At 40.8% G+C, this 7431-nt stretch overlaps 1 long non-coding RNA gene across 1 annotated transcript; it reads right to left on the bottom strand.

Moving 5' to 3' along the window:
• Positions 1-835: 835 nt before the first annotated feature.
• LOC137156208 (uncharacterized) lies at positions 836-6899 on the bottom strand. The gene is made up of 4 exons (XR_010920698.1): positions 6783-6899; positions 4128-4213; positions 3490-3572; positions 836-939 (listed from the first exon to the last, which is right to left on the bottom strand). It is a non-coding gene; the product is annotated as an uncharacterized lncRNA (long non-coding RNA).
• Positions 6900-7431: the final 532 nt, after the last annotated feature.

Here is a 7431-nt window from a genome sequence, read left to right as displayed (position 1 = left end):
GGGTTTTCATACTTTGACAACATTCAGGGAATTATCCCATACCAAGGGCAACATTTTAGGCACGTTTTAAAGAATGGATCTTGGATGTTTAAAACTTCCATGTATTTTCTTTTTAACACCACATTCTTGTAGCTCAGCCTCCCCCACCCCACCAAAAAAAAAAAAAAAAAAAAAAAAACCCCAAAAAAACAACCATTCAAAATAAATACAAACTTGCAAATAGGAAAAATCTCAAATGGAAGACTTCTGCCTGCTAGGGTTGGGCAAACGTTTCATAACAAACTCTAAAGGTACTCTGATATGTTGGCTTGGGGCTACTGAACTGACCCTGAACATTCTACTGATCAGTTCTCCTGAATGGGCTGTGACTTCTCAATGCCTACTGTCATCTGCAATGTGACCTCACAACCATTGCCTAAGGATAGAGTAACTATTTGATATAAATAAAAAATCCATGGCTTTTAAAATATATTCCTGGCTGACCCCATGGATGGTGGGAAGAGGAGACCTTCTTTCCCCATATCTTGTTAATTTCTTTCATTTTAGATTTTTCCAGAACTCCAGCCTACCATGTTAGTGATCTATTGTGTAAGACCCTTCTGAGTATTATAGGACCAAGATATTCTATTCTCCAAGATCATTATCTTACACAGCAAGGCCCTTGAACCTGCAGCAGTTACTCAACTGAGGAACTACTGTAGTGAAATAAATGCATTGAAACACACAGAGCTATGCTAATTTACATCAGTTGAGGATCCAATCTGTGATTTGAATCCTATGTTGCCCAAAAGCTATCTTGTTCATAAAACAAAAATGAAAAATAACTACCCAGTTGTGGAGTTTTCACCTGTAATTTTTAAAAAACATTGAACATTTAACAGTCTGAATATTTATTGTTGCAATTTCTTACTTTCACGTCAGTACACATGTAACAGCATTCTGAAAACGAAAAGGAAAGGGACAGGGATCAGGTGTAATGAAGACATTAAGAGTAAGGCGGTGCAAAAAGGCAATGACCAACAACAACACAACCTTCAAGGAATTGTATGTATCTGGTTTTTAGGTAATTTTTTTTCCATATTCTTAAAAGGGAACCAAACAGTCAGTAGTTCATTGACCACAAAATCAATAACATTTGAAAAAACAAACAAACATTATTTGGTGTCTTGTTTGATCTTGATTTATTTGTAGCCCTGCTCCTGCTTCTTCCCTTGCCCATTGAGATCGTGGCTGAGATCAGCCACACCAGGCAGCACTGACAACTGTTTCTCGTAGTTCCCGTTTGCGTCAACATCCTTCTTTTGGCCTACTTTTGTCTAAGGAATGCCCTTCTGGATGTCACTGAGTTTTCCCTTTCTCTCTCAGCGAATGTGACTTTATGGTCACGGCTACACAGCAGCTGGGAGTGTGCTTCCCAGCAGAAGTAGACAGACACGTGCTAGTTTTACTTGAGCTACGGCACTAGAAATAGCAGCGCGGCTGCGGGGGCGGCTTAGGCTTGCTGCCCAAATAAGTACCCAGAGGGTTGGTCAGGATTGTGCTCAGGCAGATGGCTTGAGCTGCCGCCCAGGCTATCGCAGCCACACTAGTTTTACTGCGCTAGCTCAAGTGGAGCTGGCACGTGTCTGTCTACCCACCTTGAGAAGCGCTCTTCCAGCTGCTATGTAGACATACACTATATAGAGTAAGGGGGTAAATTTGACACTGTGGTGCAAATACAGGGTAAGCCCAGTGGTCAATGAATGGATTCCAGAATCCTGAAGACTTGGGAGTATCTATTCGTCTAAAGCTACTCTGAATGTCCCAGTTTGTTTCCATAATTACTTAGTAAGCTATATTTTTATCATATTACATTTTTTCCACATTTCACAAATAACATGCATCTGCCTTATACCTACTTTCAAAAGATTTCATTCTTCCAAATTGGCTTACATAAAAATAACTCAAATCTTTAAGTCACTTGCACATCAGTGTTTCATATGTTATAATAAACATCTCACATTCAGTATTTTCAACTTAATTAAAAGTTTTACTAGTTCCTCTTGAGTCATATCAATATTTACCTTGGACACAATTTTGTATCCTTTTGTTTGTAATACCAGAATTCTCCAAGACAAGTTTATCTTTCCTGGGTTGGCTTTTCCCTGTCACAGTTTAATACTTTCATTAACATATTACAGATAGAAAGGCAAATAATTTAGTCAATTGGTATCTGCAGTTGGATAATCTGAAATCAAATGACTAACACCATCATAGCTACTTCAGGACAAAAATCTGCTCTCTGTTACATGGATGTAAATTACTCTGGATTTATTTAGTCTCACTGCAATTACTCTGGATTTATATTTACTGAAGGCAGAATCTGGCCACTGGTCTTTCATGTTTGGTACTATTAAAACATCAGTGGTAGCCTTCTCCATTTACCTTCTTAACTTCTGAGAGTGATGGCCTGGAATCAGGAGGCATTGCCATTCCCTCTTTTTCTTATCTCATCCTTGACATTTTATCTTTTGTCCATGTGCTATGTTGCATCATGAAAAGCCTCAAACCTTTCCTGGGGAAGCTTACTGCATTTCTATACTCCATCCCCCCCTTTCCTACCATTCCTGGAATCTCTGCTTTTTCACTCCTGCTGTAAGCTGACCCCGTGCTTGCATCTCTGATGTAGCAACCATGAAAAAAAAAAATCTTTATTTTCAAGCCGTGAATCCTACTGTCTTGGTTCAAATGCAAGTAAAGACAGAACACAGTACAGTACCTTGCAAAATGGGACCCTGCACCTGATTGTGACCTCTCGACGTTACTGCAGTATAAATGTTACAACAACTAAAGAAAGTGAATAAATATTTATGGGGACCAATAGTGTGCTTTAAAGGGACTCAGAAAAAATTCTCTATTTGTGAATGCTGGTGCATGATTAAGGGTCTCCAATGCCGTACTAGACATTGTCAGTGACAAATGGCAAAAATCTACAAATGGAAAGACAAACTGACGTTATTTATTACACTTCATCCTGGAGGATGGGTCTTTCTGCTTTTCTCTTCCAGGTTTGCACAAACCCTGGAAAAACAGACTAGGCATTGCCTGCCCTGCCTGCTCTGGATCAGCAGCCTCTGGACTTGCTGAAGACTTATTATTACAGGACCTACACAATCCATTTGCATTCCAATAACACAAAGGTACTATGGCTTATTTAAAGCTACCTGAGTTGTTTCACAGAGGGTGGGATTCTCCTTGAATCTCTGAGACTTTTCAGAGTAAAACGAGAAATGTAAATGACATCATAACCACAGCAGAGATTCTTTTTGGGAGAGGGCTCATTTGCAGAATAAGTCTCTGATCATGCAGTTCAGTGCATTCAGGCAGACACCTATACAGTGCCATCCCCAGTGAATTGCAGAGATTGAAGCTAAGATGTACTATCTACCAGTCCAAAGAAAAGATGCAGGCAGACTTGTAATGTAAGGTGTAAACCCTGGAGCAACCTACCCGGAACAGGGATGGAGGAGCCCAGGTTGCAGGAGACACCAGGAAGCCAGCCTGTGTGCACATGGCTGGAATGCTTGCTGCAGCTGTAAAGAGACAGTTTAATTTTAGAAACATGGAGACCTTTCATATTATTGTTACCCAGCACACAGTATTTGAAACAGATCCTGCTATGTGCTGAGCATCTCATGCAAGCTGCCCAGAGCATCTTTAACTCCAGCTGAAATCAGTGAGAACTGATAGTATTCAGCACTTCACAGGATCAGGCCCTTTATTTATAAATACTAGTGCAGTAGGGATACATGTTGCAAATCCATTTGAGAAAAGTATATTCTAAATAAAGATGAGAAAACAGAGGTAAGAATTTGGAAAAAAAGAGGATGTAATTTTCTGGACACATGACTTGTTCAGTTCATGTTCTTGCTCAAAGCATTAGCACTAAAATGTAGTGCTAGGTTTGATATACTTTTTTATATACACGTATTTGTACAAAAAAAAACCCAGTTTGAAATCTATATTGGGTTATGAAAGAGTAAAGGTGTCAAGCTGACAAAGTGCTCTGAAATAAAAACAAAGGGCTTTCATATGGATTTGTTTAAGGTCATTTTATCTATTGTTTTTGACAGTTTTTAAACACCTACTTTTAGATTGACAGAAGAGTCATATTGCTCACTGAGACCGACAGTACAGACTGGCAGGCAGCTGGGCACAAACCGCATGGGGACACCTGGGGAAAGAAGCTCACAGCTTTCTGAGCTCTCCAGAGCCATCACTGGTGCCCTCCCCACTTAGGCACATAGAATAGTAGGCCTGGAAGGGACCTCAAGAAGGTCTTCTAGTCCAGTTCCCTGAACTCAAGGCAGGACCAAGCATTATCTAGACCATCCCTGTCTGTCCAACCTGCTCTTAAAAATTTCCAGTGACAGAGATTCCACAACTCCTTAGGCAAGTTAATCCACTGCTTAACTACCCTCACAGGAAGCTTTTCCTAATGTCCAACCTAAACCTCCCTTGCTGCAATTTAAGGTCATTGCTTCTTGTCCTATCCTCATAGGTTAATGAGAACAATTTTTCCCTCTCTTCTTTGTAACAACCTATTCTGTACTTGAAAACTATTATCATGTCTCAGTCTTCTCTTCTCCAGAGAGAACAAATCCAATTTTTTCAATTTTCCCTCCTAGATCATATTTTCTAGACCTTTCATCATTTTTGTTGCTCTTCTCTGGATTTTCTCCGATTTGTCCACATCTTTCCTGAAATGTGACACCCAGAACTGGACACAGTACTCCAGTTGAGGCCTAAACAGCACGGAGTAGAGTGAAAGAATTACTTCTTGTGTCCTGCTTACAACACGCCTGTTAATAGATCCCAGAATGATGTTTGCCTTTTTTTTTTTTTTTTTGGGAGCAACAGTGTTACACTGTTGACGCATATTTAGCTTGGGATCCACTAGGACCCCCAGATCCCTTTCCGCAATACTCTTTCCTAGGCAATCATTTTTCATTTTGTATGTGTGCAATTGATTGTTCCTTCTGAGATGGAGTACTTTGCCTTTGTTCTTATTGCATTTTACCCTATTTACTTAAGACCATTTCTCCAGATCATTTTGAATTTTACTCCTGTCCTCCAAAGCACTTGCAATCCCTCCCAGCTTGATATCATCTCCTCTACACCAGTGAACACAAGGGTTTGGATCTGAGGTTCTAGTTCTGGCTCATCTCTCATTGATGGTCACAGCTGCCAAATATTCCTCAGCCCAGAAAGAGGAAGGGGATGCAACACATAGCACACAGGCAGAAGATAAAAGGAAAGAGTTCAATAATAAATTAATGAGTTTGATGTAAATGATCACTTATAGAGACTTAATAAATGATTCTGTGCAATACATCATCAGGTTTTTTCACTGTCACTTTTGTTCTGCATTTATCCTTAGAAAATTTTCCTCCATAGAGGATAATGTTCAAGTTTTAACATTTATCAATCAGTCACTAACTCCCTTTGAAGCAATTTTTAATGGAGGCGCTCTCTTTTGTTTTAATGTGTTGGCTTGTTAGAATGGAATATTTAGGTAAAAATGCTTTCATTCTGCAGCATTGCATAAAAACAGGGATGCATGTGCAGGAACTGAAAAAACATGAAGAATAAATCACAGAAATCATCGTGGGAAGAAATATTTTCTAAATACAAGGGGTTTTAAAAATGTAGGCCCTGCCTAGCCTATCAACCCTACAAAGCCAGGGGCAGATCCTCAGCTAGTATGAATGGTTATAGACCCTGTCAAGGTGTGGGCAGTTCCTGCACTCCTTCTTGTGGTTGGTGCAGTACTACAGGAGCACCCTACTTTAGTCACCCCTGATTGGCAGCAACAGATTCATGTCAACAGCTCAAGCTAAGAAGCAGCCAATGCACATTAACAAAACAGTATGTACCCCTCCCTCCCCCCCCCTTTTTTTTTTTAGGAAGGCTTCAGGACAGAAGCAATTACAAGAAATAGTTCATAACGTCTGTCGCTGTTTCAGGAGCAACTGCACCTTGGACACCCCCGCCATCCCCAGGTCATCATTGAGGGAACCCACTTAAGGTTTTAGGCTTCCCAGCCATCACCTCTCTTTGGCCAGAGACCGGCATCTCTTCCTACAGATCAGGGGGTTTAGGCTTGCAGTCATCCTGTATCTCACTGCAACTTCCCAGCAGATCAGACTGGGGTCCAGCCAGTGTAGTTAACCCCTTCTCCAGGATCTATAACAGTCTACAGCAGTTATCAACCAACCTTCAAAAGAAAACTGCTTTTGTTCTTAGGGAAAAAGCTCGACAGAGATAGACATACAAGAAACAGTAAAAGTTCCTCTGCACATGCTCAAAGCTTACCAGAGGGCACCCCTCAGTCTTATGGGGTCCTATGAGGCCAAAGTCTTTCCAAGCCTTCTGCAAGTGGGCCCCCACACCCATTTGGGCAGATGGTACTGTCCATTTGCTGGACTAGAAGGACATCCACTAAAACACAGGTTTTTTTATATCAAAAGTCCCATGGCTATTGGTCTCTAGAAAATCCAGCTTGAACCAGTATATGCAAACCTCCCTAGAAGAAGGTACCTCTCTGGAGGGGTTTTTCAACTGAGCAATTGACCTTAATGATCCCTTCCCCCCATTTTTAGTTCCTGGCAGCTGTGGCAACCCTCCCCCCTGGAACTGTATATAATCCCTGGCCTACAGGAATACATAAAGCATACCCCTAATACAACATGGACCCCAGAGATATTGCATGTAGTTGCATGTCAGTCACACAAGGTCCTCACCTCAGGGCCCTAGTTCAGAGCTCCCACAACACCAAGTTTCTGAGCCTGATTAGGCTAGTCTCCTGGAACCTGAGAGGAAAACACCACCAGCTACATCCTGTGAATGAGTTCAACTTCTCCCTCTCCTTCAGTTTACACCATTTCCTCTTCCTCTTTATATAGCCCAGACCTAGGGATGGGTAGGGTCTCCTTGACTACACTCCATACTGTCCCTTAAAGAGATAGTGCACTCCTTTACAGGTTCATTTGCTCCTATGGAGTTATGACAAGTTACACCAGCTACAGATCTGTCCACATGTTAATGATAGGTCTCTCTCTCTTCAGTTATCATCTACCGGCCAAATTCCCATATGAGTTTTTCATACCTAATCTAGGAATGAAAATTGCTATAAGTGCTAAGTACTGTTATTATCTTTATTATGCTTCAATGAATCCATCTACCATTCCTATGGAGGTCAAATGTTCTATAGTTACACTCATTATTTCTTTACATTCCATCTGGTTCACTCTCTGCTGACAAAGTCTGTCATCCTCCCACCACCACCATTTGTATACAACTAACCTTAGTAAAATAACATTTACTAGCAATAAATCTTTGGACACAGTTTGTGTATTTAATATAAACATGAGCACTAATGCCCAATTCAAT

The sequence above is a fragment of the Emydura macquarii genome, unplaced genomic scaffold (assembly GCF_026122565.2).
Source record: "Emydura macquarii macquarii isolate MOO-44397 ecotype Brisbane River unplaced genomic scaffold, CSIRO-AGI_Emac_v2 contig_1390, whole genome shotgun sequence".
Classification (NCBI taxonomy): domain Eukaryota; kingdom Metazoa; phylum Chordata; order Testudines; family Chelidae; genus Emydura; species Emydura macquarii.
Note: the sequence above shows the minus strand (reverse complement) of the source record. Positions and strands in the feature narration are given on the sequence as shown.